The sequence below is a fragment of the Canis lupus genome, chromosome 3, assembly GCF_003254725.2.
Source record: "Canis lupus dingo isolate Sandy chromosome 3, ASM325472v2, whole genome shotgun sequence".
NCBI lineage: Eukaryota > Metazoa > Chordata > Mammalia > Carnivora > Canidae > Canis > Canis lupus.
Genome location: NC_064245.1, coordinates 17698744 through 17718088, shown reverse-complemented (window position 1 = coordinate 17718088; position 19345 = coordinate 17698744). Strand labels below are relative to the sequence as shown.

The following is a 19345-nucleotide window of genomic DNA, read 5'->3' as shown; positions in this document are numbered from 1 at the left end:
TTATCCCTGAGAAAGCTGACCCCTTGCCCATATTTCCTATATTGTGTTGTTTTGGATTTCCTTCAACCTTTAACATTGGAAATGGCAGTATTAAGAGTACCTCAGGAGACCATTGGATTTCCATTAACACTTCTTTTTTTTAATCTCATTGTGTAATAAGAACACTATTTCCCATTACAGCTAGCATCAATCATTCCTGTCATACCATAATCCTCTTTTTGACTATTTATCTGTGGTTTCAGAATCGAAAATGTAGAAGTGGCCATCTCAACTTCCAATTCAATTAAACTAGTCTTCACTTGATGCCCTGTGGAAGTACCCCTCCCTTGCCTACTGAGAGCCCCCTATAGCAGTGAAGCCTAAAAGAACTGGATTAGGATGCAGAATTTTTGTGAGTGAGGCATAGTTGAATTTGTTTGAGGTATTACTCCCAGTTCTGCCCTTTGCTTACTAGATTCACACATTCTGGCTGTGGAATTTTCAGTACCATAAATGGTTTCAGAACTGTGATGGTTCAGAGCACATACCATATCTTAGATTAGCACCCCATCTTCATGGAGTGTTGTCTCCAAACTGACATTCAAAAATTTTGTAAGGTCAGATGCCACTGGATAATGGAAATATATGGTAAAGCCAGTGATTCCATAAACATGAATCCATTTTCTTCACCATAAAAAAATTTCTTGACCAGAAGTTATGTTGTGTTGGGGTGCCTGGATGGTGCAGTCAGTTAAGCATCTGACTCGTAGTCTCGGCTGAGGTCATGATCATAGGGTTGTGAGATTGAGCCCCACCTTAGGCTATATGCTCAGTGCAGAGTCTGCTTGGGACTCTCCCTCTCCTTCTGCCTCTCCCATCCTGCGTGCTCTCTCTCTCTCTCTCTTAAATAAATAAGTAAATCTTAAAAAAGTTGCATTGTGTAATACTTCATATAGAGAATATGAGTGTAATTCTGGCAGAAATATGGTGGGCAAATACAAATACAGAATAATCAATTAATAATAATAATAATAATAATCATTATCCCCAAGTAATTGCACTCTCCATTAAAGAAGGAGTCCAATATAATCAATGGGCCACCGGGAGGCTTGCGGGTCTCCAGACAGTATGGAAACTTAAATGATGGTGGTTCAAGCCTAGCTGGGGACAATATCATCCTAGAATGTATTTAGTGTTTTTTTTGTTTTTTTTTTTTCTCAGAGCTAGTTCTGGTTTGGGTGTTTTGGGAAGATTTCCTTGGTTTCTTAGGCTAACTTTTGGTTCTTCAGCTCTCCCAGTGATTCTGTGACTTACCCTATATACTACTGTATTGTCTAATTCAGTAGTATTATTTCACGTGTTTATAACTAAGTAGTAAGTAACCTTGAAATAGATGCTTTTATGAAAGGTGGTTATCAATCAACATTCCTCAAATTGAATATTCATAGAATTGTTTACTCCAAAGCACCAAATAGCTAGCTGTCTGATAGGTATCTGACTCTTAACATGTCCAAAATATAATTCTTGATTTTTCCACCTTTCCTCCCTGAGTCCTATCTTCATTAGTTTATGATGCTTCAGCCTCCCTGTTTGCTCAGACCTAACATCATGCTCTTTTCTTCCTTACTTTCTCTCATCATTTATAGACCCACATCCAGCAAGTTCTTCCTACAGCTTTGCTTTCAAAATTTGATCTGAATCCACATATCACCCTAATTTCCCCTTCATCAGGGCCTTTATCTTCTCTTATCTGGACCACTGCCTTAGACTTACAACTAATTTCTCTGTTTTCACTCTTTCCCCATATGGTCTATTCAGCACACAGCAGCCACAGTGATGTTTAAAAAATTTAAGTGAGACCATATAATTTCTCTTATGAACTGAATGTGACCCTCCCCCCTCCCCCCACCAAAATTTGTGTTGAAGTTTTAAAATCTTGTATGGCTATATTTGAAGATGGGCCTCTGAGTAGTACTTAAGGTTAAATGAAGTCCTAAGGATAGGGCCATGATCTGATGTGATTAGTATTTTTATAAAAAGAGATACCATTAACAACAAAATGCCTGGAAAAGAAATAAAATGATTCCATTTAAAATAGCATCAAAAATAATAAAATAATTAGGGAAAAGTTTAACCTACGGGGTGAAGGATCTGTACACTAAAAACCCTTAAGACTCTAATAAAAGAAATTGAAGAGGACACAAACAAATGGAAGGCTATCCTGTGTTCATGGATTGGTTATTGTGAAAGTGTCCATACTACCTGAAGCCGTCTATAGATTTAATGCAATCCCTGTCAAAATTTCAATGGCATTTTTCACAGAAATGGAAAATTCTAAAATCCCTATGAAACCACAAAAGACCCCAAAAAGCCAAAGCAATCCTGAGAAAGAACAAAGCTAGAGGCATCATACTTTCTCATTCCAAAGTATACTAGAAAGCTATAATAAAACAATACAGTACTATCCAAAAAACAGATGCATAGACCAATGTATCAGGATCAAGAACTCAGAAATAAACCCTTGCATATATAGTCAACAAATATTTTACAGGAGAACCAAGAATACTCAATGGAGAGAAGATAGTGTCTTATATAAGTGTCTGTCTATGGATGATTGGACAAAGAAGATGTGGTATGTGTATGTGCACATGCACACATACACAGAGACACATGCACTTTGAAATATTATTCAGCCATGAGAAGGAAGGAAATCCTGACATTTGCAGCAGCATGGATGGACCTTGAGGGCACCATGCTAAGTGAGATAAGCCAGACAAAGACAAATATTGTATGATCTCATTAATATGTGGAATCTAAAAAAAGCTGAATGGATAGAAAGAGTAGAATGGTAGTTGTCAGGGGCTGGGGGGTCTGAAAAAAAGGGAAGATGTCAGTCAAAGGGTACAAGCTACTAATTAGAAGATAAGTAAACTCTGGGGACCTAATGTATAGCATAGAGGCTATAGTTAACAACACTATTATGTATTTGAAAATTACTATGAGGGTAGATCTTAAATGTTCTCATCACACACATACAAATGGTAATTATATGAACTAATGGAGGTGTTAATTAACCCTATTTTGGTAATAATTTTGCAGTATATAAGTATATCAAATTATGTTGTATACCTTAAAAACTCACACAGTACCATATGTCAATTATATTCTAAAAGCTGGAAAAAGATACCAGAACTTGCTTGCCCTTGCACAGGCTCTCTTGCTCTTTCCCCTTTGCAAGCACAAATTGATGAAATGCTCTGTGACGATGTAGTGAGAAGGTGACTGGCTGCAAGCCAGGAGGAGAATCCTCACCAGAAACTGGCCACATTGGCACCCTGACTTCAAACTTCTAGCCTCAGAACTGAGAAGCTGCATTTCTGTTGTTAAAGCCACACAGTCTATATAGTATTTTGCTAAGGAAGCCTGAGCTGACTAATTCAACTCCCCACTTAAACATGTAGAATGAAATCCAGAATTCTCACTAGTACTTAAAAGATCCAACATTATCCTAACTTGCCTGCCAGCAGCTTCTCCCACATTTACTTAGCACCAAGTACCCTGGCTCTTCTCGGTGTTCTGGAAACACATCGTGCACTGTGCATTCCCATTTCAGGGACTGCGCACCTGCTTTCCCTCTGGTTGAGTCGGCTTCCCGAGGCCTTTTCATGGCTCAGCCCTTTGCTTCATTCTGATCTCTGACACCCCCTTGGCACCTCCCACTCCTGCCCCATCACTCTGTCCTCACACAGTTTTCTTCTTTGTAATGCTTATCCCCGCCTAAAATTATATATTTGTCATTTTACTTGTTTTTCTTAAATATCTTCCCTGTGGGGCACCTGGGTGGCTCAGCTTCTGAGCTGAGCCTTCAGCTCAGGTCATGATCCCAGGATTCTGGGATGGAGCCCCACATTGGGCTCCCTGCTCAGAAAAAAAATCTTCCCCACTGATAGATGAACTCTATGTGGGCAAGAATCTAGTATGTCTTGTGTACCATTGTGTTCTAGACACATTCTTTTTTAAAATTCTAGTTTTCTAAACATTGGTTTTAAAAAGCCATGTGCAGTTTGAAAAAAAAAAGTTTAAAGTTTGCACATGAAACACAGGCAAAGTTTTAAAAACTATGCACGAAATGAAATAATAGCTTTCTAGGAAGAATCGATAACATTTAAGTTTAAACAATTTGTTAAATATTCAATACTGCTAAGTAACACATACCATGACTTTGCCAGAAATACATAGAAAGGGAAAGCCCTCAGCTTACTATTTATGATAGAAACACCTAAAAAATTCTACTTAATGGACTATAAAAAAATAGATGTTTAAATATAGTTGCCTTGACCAACTTATCCTGTTGTCATAGCTTTAACCCATTGGCCTCATCCCAGGAATTTTTGTTTCTGTGATGAAGCTACTGTAAAGAAAAGAAATGGCATGCGCCTATGATGCCTTTAGGTTGACAGTATAATTAAGATTAGCAGCTGGAGACAAAACCACTGCTAGAGACTTCTGAACTTTAGTAAATTCTCCCACCTACACTCCTAGCAGTGATAGCACAGCTGCTGTGAGCAATGCTGCAAGGCATTTTGCTCACACACACAGTTTAGCCAAGAGTGGGTGGCTTCAAGCTACCAGGAAGACAGGTTTAAATTGGCAACGTCATTTTCCTGATTTGACCCCATGACTGAAGCATCTTGCTTTGGGATTTGGGTCAGTCAATCAGCACATATTTATCCAGTGCTTACTTTGTGTCCAGAACACTGTTAACTCAGCTGGATAATACAGGCAAAGGCAGAAAGAAGCAAGAGGAAAAAAGGCAAAATAAGAAAAAGTGAGATTTAAGAAGTTCTGTTACACTGAAGAAAGTTTGAGTACTTAGGAGATAAACATATAAGTTTACAGATACATCAGGTAAGGAATCATGTACAGCTGTAATTTTTTCAAAAAGATTTTATTTATTCATGAGAGATACACAGAGAGGCAGAGACATAGGCAGAGGGAGAAACAGGCTCCCTGCCAGGAGCCTGATGCAGGACTTGATCCTAGGACCCTGGGATCACAACCTGAGCCAAAGGCAGACATTCAACCACTGAGCCACCCAGATGCCCCTGTACAGTTATAATCTATTAATTTAAACCAAATGTGTATATCAAATGTATGCTAAATATATTGGGGATATATATATATATATATATATATATATATATTAAATTTTTTATTTATTTATGATAGTCACAGAGAGAGAGAGAGAGAGAGAGAGAGAGGCAGAGACATAGGCAGAGGGAGAAGCAGGCTCCATGCACCAGGAGCCCGACGTGGGATTCGATCCCGGGTCTCCAGGATCACGCCCTGGGCCAAAGGCAGGCGCTAAACCGCTGCGCCACCCAGGGATCCCCAAGGTATATATTTTTTAAAACCTGTTGTTTCCCAGTGAGAACTATAGGGGTTGCATGGCTGTTTAATGATATTAAATTCTGTATATCACCCCTCCACTAAAAGTTCTCATCTTTTCAAAATTAAACAGTTATTTGAAAATGTTTAAGAATTCAAACCTCTCAGTTGAGGTACAGTCAAGCATTACCAGGTAGCACCCAGAATTCTAGTGATTCCTAAAATGCACTCCAATGGCAGAGAGAAGGCAGTGTCAAGGCCGACGTCAGAGAAGAATCCATCTATCATGGAGAGGATCTCACCTGCTGTCCCAGCTGCTTTCACATGCTTGACTTTCAAGCCTCCTCCTCTAGTCTTGCACCCTTATTTCTGGTCCAGGAGAGCCTAGACCAGGCCATGTGCACATAACTGCAGAAATGCCACAGCCTTGAGTATTTTATGTGTGGAGCAAGTCCTAACTAGGAACCCTTGACATATGAAACCACTATGGTTTTGCACCATAAGATATATCAGTAGAGTGACTTAAGATTAAGTTTTCATATCTTCTGGCCTCTCAGCAGTGACCATGTCTCCCAGAGAATTGGAGTAAACAGATGTTTAACCAGCTGATGACTCATTTTTCTTATCTCAAGACTTTGCCTCTTCACTGAAAGTTACTTTTTTTGGTTCAGAAGTAGGTCCCTTATTCCCCCTGGTAATAATTTGTTTTATGGATTGTGTCCTTAAAAAAAACCCTACACTTCAGTATCATCCTTCTTCCCCCTACAAAACAGATTTTATCTCACTACTGTAAAAAATATAAATGAAATACCTTTCCCCAACTCCACCCTCCCTTCATAGCAGGCTACCCTGTTTCTCTACCTCTGCCGTCGTTCCAGAAAAGAATGGGCATCAATCTGCTTGCTTTTCTTTATGTCCCATTTTCTCTTCAGTCTGGCTTCTTTCCTTTTAGCTCAGTTTCTCGCATGTCTCTGGTAAAACTCATCAAAGACTTTTCCTGTTTCCAAATCCCTTGGTCCTTTGAGTTCTCACCTTACCAAAATTAGCTGTTATGTTTCTGCTGTGAACACTTCCTTCTTCACTGTCACGTTCCCTTGTTGCCAGAACATTTCTGTGACCACTCCTTTATCTTCTTTACGAGTGCCTCCTATTTAAATGTTGGCATTTCTTTTGTTTTTTTATTACTCTACAGTATTTTCCTAGGAGACAGTATGTGTGCAGAACTCCCTAGATCTGTATATCCTTCCCTGCCTTTTATATATGTAGCCTATATTCTTCACCACATAGCGGTTGCCTCTTCACTATCTCCATCTTGCAGCCCCAGCTCACTCAAGCTCAAAATGTCATAAGCAGATATCCTTTCTCCCAAAACTTCATCCTCAGTCTCTTCACCTTATTTTAATAAATATCACTGCTGTTTCTATGCCAAATGGTTTCTTGCCTCTCACTCTCTTTCTTTTTTTAATCTGTTGTCTTCCCTCTGTTGAGATTACACTGCTGTCTTGTCTGCCTAGGAATAATCACCCATCTTCAAATTTGAGAATTGCCTCTGTCAGGAAGCATTACCAGCCTGGCCTAGAAAAAGTAACCACTGACGGCTGCCTCCTAACCCTTAAAGAGATATCTAGGATAGTATGTGTAGTACTGCATTGTGAAGGAGAAGCATGTTGCAGGAAGAGGGAAGAGCACGGGGGAAGAAAGCCCTAAGATAAAGGAATGTGGGGCTTTTGAGTGACCACAAGGGCTCAGTGTGGCTGGAGCAGTAAGTTAGAGGGGCAATGGCATAAAAGACAATTGAAAAAGTCTTTTTAAAATATTTTATTATTTGAGAGAGAGAGAGAGAGAACACAAGCAGAAGGAGCAGCAGAGGGAGAGGGAGAAGCAGGACCCCTGCTGAGCAGAAAGCCCAATGTAGGGCTCGATCCCAGAGTCCCCAGGGTCCCCGGGATCATGACCTGAGCTGAAGGCAGTTGCTTAACCAGCTGAGCCACCCAGGCACCATGAAGAAGTTAAAGTCTTAATCAGGCAGGACATTGGCTATAGTAAAAATGTTTACATTGTATCCTAACTACCACAGAAAGCCAAGAATTTATCTAAGGCTGGAAGTGGCAAGATCCAAATTAGGTCTTAAAATGATCTATCTGTAAGGCTTCAGTGTAAATAGATTTTAGGCAAGCAGGATTATTAAAGAGGAAACTAGTTAGAAAGTCACTACAGTAATTCAGCTGAAAAACAATAGTCACTCAGTCTGGGATGGTAATAGGGATGATAGAGAACAGTCCAACATTTTAAACAAATTCTCTCTTACTAGCAGACAAATGAGACTATGTTGCTCGATTAAACTAATAATCTGTTTCAGGATGTTCCATGGTCATTACTGGCTGCATCCTGTGACCATCTGGAGACCAGAATGACCAGCCAAACCTTGTGTCTTTGCACACACACAAAAACAACTTTTACAAAATTCACTGGCATGTTCCTGAAAGTTTGCTGTGTTCTTTGAACTCTTCTGACCTTGGGAAAATGCTTTGCCCACAGAAAACTTTTCAGCCAATTGAGTTTGGACTCTTCTTATAGGTCACATGGACTCATGTATTAAAAATACCATTTTGTACATTTCTATTTCCTTTGTTGGTTCAAGATTCTGAACTTCTCTCAGAGCTAACAAAGAATAAAGTGAAATCAAGGAAGAAAATGAATTTGAGGGACCAAAATATCTGGTCTAACTCTGAATTCAAAGCTTGTAGCCTTAGTTGCAAAGATGTTTCATTTATTAAATCAGTTATGCAATGTTCATTCCATAAATATTTATTGAGAACTGATTATGATCTCAGATTCATGCTAGATGTTATGGATGACAAAGCCATTGCCCTCCAAGGAACTCACTATCAGACTATCAAAGACTTTTTGTTAATAATTCACTAATTTCCTGCCCCTTCCCCGATAACTCAATTTTTAAAAAATATGAAAAAGAGAAGTATAGTGTTAGTTACTACTACTGTCTTTATATAATCGAAGCCAAATGAAAAACCCAGATTATTTTTTAATGGTTTTTAAAACCATATACTGTAAATCTGGATAATTGAATTCATCTGAGTTGGCTGTTCCTACTGTCCAACCCATATCTGTTAAATAGGTACTGATTTTTCTCTTGTTTCTATAGTGGATCTATGATGATTTCTTGGGTTGCCTGGGTGGCTCAGTCAGTAGGGCATCAGACTCCTGATTTCGTCTCAAGTAATGATCTTGGCTGAGGTCATGATCTCAGGGTCCTGGAATTGAGCCCCACATTGGGCTTTGTGCTCAGCAGGGAGTCTGATTGAGATTCTCTCTCTCTCCCCCTCTCCCCATCCCCCAGGTCTCCCTCTTCCTCTCTTTCTCTCTCTTGAAAATAAATAAATCTTTAAAATAAATAAATGGAAATAAAAATGATTTCCTCTTTCTCTCAAGTAAATAATAAATGAAACCTTTAAAAAATGTATTTTAGGTCAGCTCCCGTGGTGCAGCGGTTTAGCGCCGCCTGCAGCCTGGGGTGTGATCCTGGAGGCCTGGGATCGAGTCACACGTCAGGCTCCCTGCATGGAGCCTGCTTCTCCCTCTGCCTGTGTCTCTGCCTCTCTCTCTCTCTCTCTCTCTGAACAAATAAATAAAATCTTAAATATACATATGTAAACAAATAATAATATATATGTAATATATATATAATATAACAAATAATAATATATATATTTTAAGGGACACCTGGGTGGCTAAGCAGTTGAGCATCTGCAGGTTGTGATCCTGGAGATTCCTGATTGAGTCCTGCATCAGGCTCCCTGCAGGGAGCCTGCCTCTCCCTCTGCCTGTGTCTGTCTCTCTCTCTGTCTCTTTCATGAATAAATAAATAAAAATCTTAAAAAAAATACATAAAAAATAAAAAATATATTTTAAAAGCAATTCTTATTAAGCATGTGGATCTCCAAAATGGGGAAGGAAAACCATCTTATTTCATTGCACTATTGAGAAGCGGCTTCTCTGGGGTTTTTAGCAATGACTGAGTTTACTCCTTAAAATCAGGTTATTTAATGGCAACCTCATTTGACTTTGAGGGAAGTTACCATTTCTTATTAAACTACTAGCAAAGTATTTTCTTAATTATTTATAGTAGGTTATAACATCTGAAACACACTTTTAATGGTTATTAAACTAGGTACAAATGAGTAACGTTTTTTCATGCCAGGTTTGTATGTGCATCGTCTCTCTTTCTGATTTTAATGGTTAGTGCATCCTCTCTGTTGTTTTTTTTTTTTTTAAGATTTTATTTATTTATTCATGAGAGACACAGAAAGAGAGAGGCAGAGACATAAGCAGAGGGAGAAGCAGGCTCCATGCAGGGAGCCCGATGCGGGACTCGATCCCGGGACTCCAGGGTCATGCCCTGGGCCGAATGCAGGCGCTAAACCACTGAGCCACCCAGGGATCCACTTGTCTCTGTTTCTGATTTTAATGGTAACTGTGAAATTTCGAGTAGAATCCTGAAAACTTTCAGTCCTTGGATCTACTGTACCAATCAATTCATTAGTTTATTCAGCAAAGATTCATTATCTGTCATGTGCCAATCAGAGATAGACATAGCAGTGGAGATAAAGTCATGAACAAACAAAACACACTTGCCTTCATCCACATTGCAGTGGATGGATATAGATAGTATAAGAACAGTGAGAAAGGTATATAGTGTGATATATAGAGTACATGGAGAAAAACTAATCCAAGAAAGGCAATGTGGCATATTGATTAATAACAAAATGTTAGTTCCGAGAATAGGCCCACTTATCATCTGGATATCATAGTGGCTTCACATATTTGAATATACATATGTTTATTACTTGTAAATAATTATAAGTAGGATGCCCTATAGATTCATATAATCAAAATAGCTGGTTCTATATTTTGTATGTCATTAAGTTACCTATCGAAGGTGAGCTATAATAACAATGAGTTTTTCTTTGTAAAGTTCACTGTGGAACTCAATTGGGTCAAATTAAAACATCTTAGAACTTTGTTTCCTTTGCTCTAAAGTAGAAACTGGCTTAAATTGGCTGTACAAAGCAAATATAATATAATTATTATATAAATGACATAATAAACCGATCCCTTCCTATGTATGTACATTTACTTTCCAGAGTACACCAACTTAAACACTACATTTGAAAGTCTTTTAACCCTTCCTGTCAAGTTTGGCTGAGGTTCTAGGGAAGACTCTTTTTGTTTCAAATTGGAATAACCTGGAGCAGACCAGAACTAAGGTACTTGATTAGATATTCATTTGATTGTATTATATATCCCTTTTATAAATACACTAGATTCCTCAGGACTTCCCATAACTTAAAATTCCTAGTAGGCTGCTTCCAATTTCCAAAACTAATTGCTCTCACAAAAGATGAAAATACTCTTCAAATACACAACATGTTGAGTAATATTTTCCAATTCTAATCTGACTAGCAACTAAAATTCCATTGCCTTTCTACAATCCATTTTCCTTTCCTCCCCTGCTTCCCCAAATAGTGATGTGCTAGTAAAGGTTTAATGGCTGGCTCTTCAGGGTAAAAAGACCTGACTCACAGTGTATTCCTATTTCTGTGATACAAATACTCCTACCATAGCTGATTTTGAACTATTAATATGACATCATTGAAAGTGGAGTTGCAAAGACTTGCTCATAGTTGGCTCTCATGAATCAGGCTGGGCCAGCTCTAGCATACCACTGACAAAACACACCTCTGTATCCACTGGAAGGCACATAGAACTTGACCTGTTAAAAGTTTTTTGTTTAACCGTTTTTAGACAGCTTTTTGGGTTATAGTTGAGAATATTGGACATAGGATATGTGAATCTGGAATCTAGTTTATAAACAAGACGACTGCCAAGATGCAGTCTTCCTTAGTATCAACAGTAATGGTTATTAATGATAATTTTATACCTCAGAGGAAAGAACTAAAGATAAGATTTATTTGAATTACAAAAAAAAAAGATTTATTTGAATTACAAATTCCTGATGTTTAAATTTCTACTCCCCCATCCATTCTTAATTGATTAAAAAAAACATTGTTTTCATTGAGAGGTAAAGGCTTTATGAAATTTTGTTCTTGGCATCCCTGTACTGATATACTAGCCAGTTGACTATCAGCTGGCCAGCACATGATTAACATAAAAAGTATTATAAACATAGCAATCTTTAATTATAATGACATTGGGTTGTTTTCATTGTTGAAGGACAAAGTGTGTTTGTCTTGAAGATAACTCAAACTGAGCTATTTTGAAACTTAATACAACACCCCCAATAACAAGTGCTAACAGAAATAGCAACATTTTAAACTTCCAAAATATTACATAATGCATTTAAGTTCCATTTCATGCTTGTAAATTACGCATGAAATCACAAAATTTTTTGTCATTGCACAGATATGCATGACCTTCAGATTGTAGTCTCTGTACATGCCTGGGAGATAATAAATGCTTGGCTGTGGCCTTGGAGCAAGCATCACTGATAGCAGCATGCAAACACAAGCAACACATACAGAATGTTGCATGTGCTGAACTGGCAATGAAGAAATTATTCAGAACACATTTGTTAAGCAATTATCACCTTTAATTAGAAATATACAAGATATTTTCATTTCGACTATTAATTACTTGAACTATGAATTGGAGGTAGACCAAAACCCAATATTTGTAGTGTTCTATCACATTTTTAGATAGGCATTAAACTGTTTATTTCCATCTATACATCTCCTATAAAATTACCTGAAAAATGGGGGAAAAATCTTTATTCTTTATTGTATTTTTTAACAATTTTTTTAAAATTTATTTGAGAGAGAGTGAGTGAGAAAGAACATGGGAGGGGGGAAGGGGCAGAGAGAGAAGCAATTCCCCCCCTCCCTCCTCGGCCCTACCCTGCCCAGCCAACCAGGGAGCCCAATGCGGGGCTTGATCCCAAGACTCTGAAATCATGACCTGAGCTGAAGGCAGATGCTTAAATGATTGAGCCACCCAGGCACTCCAAAAGTTCTTTGTTTAATTATACTGGCACATCACCCCCAACATTTGTAGATGATTTTCTTGTAGAGTAGCCAAAATTTTCATCAAAGTCACTAGTTTAAAACTCACTGGTTTTATATCAAAGGAAACTGAGCTTAATGGTAATAATAATAATACTTTTCATTTTAAATATGTTTACTCTAGTGATTCTGGGATTATTAAAATTATCACCATTTTATACAGGGAAAGGAAGAAAGCTTGGGACATGTGATTAATTAGAACTGAAATGCAGAATTTTTTCTTGCTTTTTTTTTTTTTTTTTTTTTATGCTATAAAGTCACAGCGTTTTGTAAGCACTTGCTGGAAAACCGCATTTATTTCAGATCCTATTTTCTAGAGCCTTCCCCCAACCTTAAGGGTAGAATATGAAATGTCCATGGAATGCTCTTCTCCTTTTATCTTCTTAAATGTTGATATTTTGAAGGTTCCTGCTTTTTACATTACATTTGATTTCTAGTAGAACTCTTACTTTTCTCCATGTGTTTCTTACAGTTGGCCTTTTGCGTTTTCATGTAAATGATACTTGTACACAATATCAAGTTATACACATACAGACACACATGAATTGAAGATGGATACAGAAAAGTGTGCTAGGGAAGGGGAATAGGAAGAGAATTTGGGTGATTTTGTCAGGTATGTGATGTGTTAGGCACATGGCCAGGAGATCACACCTACAAATTTGTGTTCCTCCGCTAAGTTGTATCAAGCAAAAAAAAGAAAAACAAAAAATTAATGCTCCCTTTTCATCTAATAAGTCCAACTCTTCTATTAGGTTGTTTTCTGTAGCAGCTAACTACAGTCGTATGCCTCCAAAGATGGTGATTCTGTTCCTTACCGCTTGGGAGTCATTGAAAAAGCAACTAACAAAAAAAAAAAAAAAAAAAAAAAGAAAAAGCAACTAACATTAGAGTTAGGATTTTCTCATTTGGTGGAAAAATCCATGCTATGCACCATGCAATTTTAAGGCTGTAAGGTAGGGGAATGCAGTTGAATAACATTGGCTGGGAAAAGGAACAATACACTTTGCTTTTTAATTCTTTCTGATGGGACATTAGACTCTAAATGACCAAATTTCCAGAGATTTCCACTTTAGGGACTGTCAATCAGGAGCAGCATTGAGGAGCTAAATGTGTGCATGTCTGGACTCCACGGCTGCTAAAAATGTTCCAGCTGCCAAACGGGGAGTGAATGTTTCGTCAGCGTGCAGCTGAGGGGTAAATGAGGACAGCCAGGCTGGGTACACTGCCATAGTTGCCTGTGTATGTTCACCTCATGCCATAGGCTTCCTTTCCCACCAGTCAGCAGCATCTTTCTCTCCTTTATGCTTAATAAGTAGTCATACATTTAAATTTAAATGTAACTTCTTTATGTATTTTTGTGTGTATTTAGATGTTTTATGTGTCCTTTTGAGATAAGCCTGTTAAAGTTAGAGATCATTTCCGGTTTCCTTACAACTCATGATCTGATTGACGAAAACGTGAACTATGGAAGAGGGCCATGTTGCAGAACAAGGCATTAGTAAATTTTCTCAACCCTGGGAAGAAGTGCATGGCAGACCATGATCGAATTCTAGAGGGTCTGTACAGCTTTAGATTTAGTGACTTAATATATAAAAGATAAACTTGAGGATCCATTTGGTATATAAATTCCTTTTTTTTTTAAAGATTTATTTATTTATTTATTCATGAGAGACACAGAGAGAGAGAGAGAGAGAGAGAGAGAGAGATGCAGAGACACAGGCAGAGGGAGAAGCAGGCTCCATGCAGGGAGGCTAACATGGGACTCGATCCCAGGTCTCCAGGATCACACCCCGGGCGGAAGGTGGCGCTAAACTGCCGAGCCACCAGGGCTGCCCTGGTATAGAAATTCTTAAGACCCTCACTCGACAACAGCAAAAATCTCCCAATGCGATAACTAAGAAAAAAAGGAAATAAGAAAGAAACTTGGCTCCCTTTGCATTAACTCTGGATGAGGGTAGGAAATCTTGATAATATTTAACCTCAAGCTAGCTGTCAACCTGAGTTTAGAGTTAGAATTGATACTCTGTATATGGCTCAAAATGCCCAAACTAAACATTTCCATTAACGTGGTCCTAGGTTGGGAGTGTTCCTGGGTAGAATGGATAGAACAAAATGTAGGTGTTTTAAATCCAGGTCTCAGAGAGTTCTCACAAATAAATTTCCAAGGAACAGGAATACAGAATGAAAAATCTCAAAAACCTAGAACAAAACAATCCACTACGAGTAGGAGAAACAAAAACAAGAAAACAGTATCATCACCACAACAAAAATCAAAGGCCATCGATACTGAAATTATAGGTCATGGGATATATGACATGTTTAATAGGATATCAGCATGTTTAATATGCTTAAAAAACTAAATAGAAATTCTAGAAATTAGAAACTCTACATATAATTTAAAAGCAGTTTATAAACACAGCTGAAGAGTGAATTAGTAGGCTAGATGATTAAAGTAATTTTCCAGAATTCTGCAAAGTGATATGTACATTAAAACTGCTGGTAGAAGATATAAATATTTATATTTAATATATATAACACATAAATTAAATATATAAATATATATATTTAAGTGTAGCTGAATATATGCTGGGACTGTAAAAGATACAAATCTTCACATTCAGGGATGTAAAGAGTTCCAAGCAAGATAAATGAAATCCATTCCTAAACTTGTCAAACTGTAGAACATCAAGAGCAAAAATAAAGGTTTGTTAACAAGAACAAAAGAATGGGAAGTCTAACTAGGAATCTGAAACTAGATGGATTTACCAGAATTTGAAAAGCTTCCTACTCTAAAATGACATTATGAGAAAGTATAAAAAGTAACCCAGTCTATACCTCAAAACCCACGAACAGCTCAGCAGTGGCAGTATCTGATAATTTTGGAAGTGGGAATAAAGGTGGAGCTAAAAAAGGAGGATTGACTCGATGTTGAAGAATTAGAGACTCCTATAGCTAGGGGGTTGGCATTTTTCTCCTTCAGCAGGGCACTGGAGGTCTGTTCCCCAGAGAGGGTACCCAGTGTTTCTGGACTACAGGTCTCAGGGCACAGTTGAGGGCAGAGCTGACTATCACGATAAAAACTGAACCAGTTAAATGAAATGTTGACATACTGACTATGGAGATACCGCTGTTCCTCCTCCAGCCTCCTGGCTTTGAAACATTAGCAATCAGGTTTTACTGGCAAGGAAGGATAAAGAAAGAATCTCTCCTGGGGAATCTTCCAGCTTTCTCACAAGCACCCATAGGCACAGATACCAGGATTTGATGAGTGAAATGGTTTAACCCAAAACACCTTGAGGTATGCTTGCGGTCGGTAAGCCCCACGCACGCACATGGAACTCCAAGCATCTGTTGAATGCCTCATTCTTAAATGAGATCAAGCAGCCAGGGATCACTGTGCAATGTTGAGGAATATCAAAAAGACGTCAAACAAACAGAAAAAAGCATTTCAAGAAAACAGACCATATGAAGAGGAGAAAAAATTTTTTAAGGTTATTTTATATATTCAGAGTGATAAGATCGCGCAGCTGTAAAGGTAAAGGAAAAATAAAAAGCTTTATTAAAAGGACAGGAAAATGGAACTGCATAAGAAAAACCACCCAGGTTTTCCCTCCAAAGCCTTTCTCCTTTACTACTCACACAGAGCACTTCTGTGTCATTTCTGACTCTTCTGGTCATGAGATGTATACAGATTTTTCCCCAAACCAAATAATTTTCCATGACACCAGCTGGGTGCCCTGCAATTTGACTCCATTCTGACATCATCTACCTTGAGATAGTATTAGACTCGGCAGGTAAGGGGTCAGCCCCGCAGGACTGCCCCCCACTTCAGCTGCTAACCACAAATAGTAGGTCCCCAAGGTACCCACAACTTTTTTCAGATTTGGCTATAAATCGGAAGTTCCCATGCCCCCCCCCCCCCCCCCCCCCCCCAGGTTAAGGATACAGATGAAGAGCCAGACGAAGAGATAACGTAGAGGGAGGTCTGGGACAGTTTTTTTTTTTTTTTTTTTTTTTTTTTTAAATTTATGATAGGCACACAGTGAGAGAGAGAGAGGCAGAGACACAGGCAGAGGGAGAAGCAGGCTCCATGCACCGGGAGCCCGACGTGGGATTCGATCCCGGGTCTCCAGGATCGCGCCCTGGGCCAAAGGCAGGCACCAAACCGCTGCGCCACCCAGGGATCCCGGTCTGGGACAGTTTTGAGGGCAAGAGCTTCTGTCCCTGTGGAATTTTGCAATATGTCACCTTCTGGTGTGGATGTATTCATCAGCCTAGACACATATCCCACCATATTATTGGGATTTTATGGAGGCTTCCTCATGTAAACATCAATTATTAACTGCATTTCTAGTTTCCTTCTCATCTCTAGAAAAGTGGGAGTAGGGCTGAAAATGTCAAGCTTATAATCATAGCTTAGTTTTTCTGGTGACCAACTCCCATCCAGGAGCCCACTTGGAGCCACCTCATTAGAACAAAGGATGCTCCTGGTGCTCTTGTCAATTTCCTAAGCAGTTCTCTGCCAAGAACCAGAGGCGGAGAGATCAATATACTATCTCACAGGAGCCACTGAAAATTGTAAACATAATAGATATTAGAAGGGCCTAAATTTAGAATTAAGAAAATCTCCCAAAAGTTGAGCATAAAGGCAAAGAGATAAAAAATAAGAGAAAATAAAAGAAAGTTAAGACACCAGCCCATCATATCCAAAATTCAAGGAAAAGTAGGGAGTGTAGACAAACAGCAAAAAAGTAATATAATAGTATTTCATAGAGCAGAAGATCAGGAATTTCCAGATTGAAAAGGCTCAGAGAGTTTTCAACACATGGATAAAAATAAACCCACAACAAGATACATCATTGTAAAATTTCAAAACACTGGGGCAAAGAGCCTCTGATTGTAGAGGGTGAAAAGCAGGTTTAACACACAAAGACTAGAGAAGCAGAATGGCATTAGATGTCTGAACAGCAACACTGGAATCCAAACAGGAATGGAACAGTGCCTTCAAAATTCTGAGGTAAAATTATTTCAGCTTAGAACTCTGTATTCAAACTCTCAACATTAGAGAGGCAAACACAGATGGCTGTTAAGGAGTAATGCTTTATTTTTCAGGTTTGCTGGACAGTATATAAGTATTTGTTTTATTATTCTGAAAGTCATACAGGTATATTCTATATACTATTTAAACTGTTACACAATTAAAAAAAAACAAAATTAGTAGGGCAAAATGTTAGAAGTTGAATGATGGGACATGATGTTCTATACCTTTTGCATACTTAATGTATATGATGATAAAATATTTTAAGAAAAAATTTTAAAGAGTAAAGTTTGGGAGGGAAGGTGGGATAGCAGGAGAGAATGAGTGCTAGCACACTAATACAACATTCTCTTTCTCCGGAATTGTAAGAAGTGTTCTCCACGGGGGGCTCCGTTCTGTACCAGGTTCTTTTTTTACCAGTTCTGTACTTAGAGTTCTAAGCAGATGTCCTCAAGGAGTAGTTTCTTCGACTTACAAACACCACCACATGAGTCTTTCTGTCAAATTAGAGAGGCCTCTTGGCTTGTATGTATGCCCTACAAGATGCAGCTTGGTGTCTGTCTTTTTCAGGTATTATTGGAAGTAGGCAGCCTGTCACAACCTTGCTGATCCTGTCTTATGGTTTATTACCTGGTGTAGGCTTTGGGTTCAGACCAGCTGGGCTCTTACATCTAGTAGTATTGCCTTCAGTAAGTTTCTGTCTTCTTTTTCAATCTCCTCATCACTGTACTGGGAATAATGATAGTGTCTAACTCGTAGGGGTTTTGTGAGACTTACTGTTAACTCTTGTCATTATCATTATTTGCAAATGGCAAGGTCATATTGTCATAAACTAAAAGTGATGATTATAGTCCTCTAACACTGATAAATAAATGCATAATGAACATATTTACTTGTAAGCTTAGATATAAATATGGCCACACTGCAAAGAGATTAGTGAAAGAATCATAAAACAAATATAAATACAGTGACACTAAAGATTGGTGGAAAGCACTATTAAGAGGCTATGTAAATTATGGAGCTGTTCATTTTATTTATATTTTTATCTATACACAGAACATTTCATGAATTTGCAGGTCATCCTTGTGCAGGGGTCATGCTAATCTTCTCTGTGTTGTTTCAATTTTATTATTTGTGCTGTGGAAATGAGCACCTGTTCCTTACTTTTGAAATTCTGCTGGTACTTTTTTGTTGTTGTTGTTTTGTTTTTTGTTGTTTTTTTTTTTTCCAGTCAACATTCTTGATCCTATTGTAGTGCAAAAAATTTGACATACAGCTAAGGACTTTTAATTGGCTAAAAGATATTTATTATCAAAAAAGAAGGGAGGATCCCTGGGTGGCGCAGCAGTTTGGCACCTGCCTTTGGCCCAGGGCGCGATCCTGGAGACCCGGGATCGAATCCCACATCGGGCTCCCGGTGCATGGAGCCTGCTTCTCCCTCTGCCTGTGTCTCTGCCTCTCTCTCTCTCTCTCTGTGACTATCATAAATAAATAAAAATTAAAAAAAATAAAAAAAAGAAGGGAAAATGATTGTCTTGCCTCCTTAGGCATGACCAAAATTGTGGGTAAACTGGATGGCTCTGTTGGTTGAGTGTTGGACTCTTGATTTCAGCTCAGGTCATGCTCTCTCAGGGTCCTGAGAGTGAGCCTGGGTTGGGCTCTGGCACACTGGGCATGGAGCCTGCTTAAGATTCTCTCTCCCTCTGCTCCTAAAAGGAAAAAAAAGAAAAAAGAAAAAAGAAGAAAAGAAAAGAAACCAAAATTGTTTGGCTAAAATCTCACACAGTGGGTAGAGTAGTATAAATACTAATTCATATAGTCACTGGTTGCCTCACTTAATAGG

At 38.4% G+C, this 19345-nt stretch overlaps 1 long non-coding RNA gene and 1 other non-coding gene across 2 annotated transcripts in view; one reads left to right on the top strand and one right to left on the bottom strand.

The window, feature by feature from the left end:
• LOC125754837 (uncharacterized) overlaps nt 1-10666 on the top strand; it is a 32859-nt gene extending 22193 nt beyond the window's left edge. Inside the window, exon 3 of the long non-coding RNA XR_007409719.1 lies at nt 10530-10666. This is a non-coding gene — a long non-coding RNA (uncharacterized LOC125754837). The remainder of the gene's footprint in view (nt 1-10529) is intronic.
• Nucleotides 10667-18548: 7882 nt separating this feature from the next.
• Nucleotides 18549-18655, bottom strand: LOC112654245 (U6 spliceosomal RNA). Its single transcript, XR_003132894.1, has one exon. It is a non-coding gene; the product is annotated as a U6 spliceosomal RNA (small nuclear RNA).
• Nucleotides 18656-19345: the final 690 nt, after the last annotated feature.